Source organism: Nerophis ophidion, linkage group LG08 (assembly GCF_033978795.1).
Source record: "Nerophis ophidion isolate RoL-2023_Sa linkage group LG08, RoL_Noph_v1.0, whole genome shotgun sequence".
Lineage (NCBI taxonomy): Eukaryota > Metazoa > Chordata > Actinopteri > Syngnathiformes > Syngnathidae > Nerophis > Nerophis ophidion.
Genome location: NC_084618.1, coordinates 18,007,860 through 18,008,328, shown reverse-complemented (window position 1 = coordinate 18,008,328; position 469 = coordinate 18,007,860).

Here is a 469-nt window from a genome sequence, read left to right as displayed (position 1 = left end):
ATTACGTCACGATAAATTTTCTACTTTGAGATTTTTTTGGGGGTAAATGTTGCATATTTTGTGTTTGCCATATAAAAAACTGAGCTGTTTTTTTAGAGAAGGGCCTAAAATGAACAAACAAAAAACATAAACAACAATAAGATTTGTATATGACGGATAGATCTGAAGTTGATCTCGAGATTGTGTCAAAAGTAAACCGTAGAAAAAATGTATAATTTATTTTCTAACACTTTAACGAGTAGGACCCTTTTGGATCCCCAATCATTTCAGTATAATTTGTTTTTAAGTGTCATTGTTGAAAAAGATAATTGCTTAAAATCAACAGTGTTATGAGTTATTGACATTTTTAATGCTCCAATTATATAATCTCAAATATTCCACTTAAAAAAATATATTGGGTGAAAATATTGCATACTTTGTGATTTTTCCATAGAAAAACTGGGTTTTTGTGACAAAAAGAGCATACAAC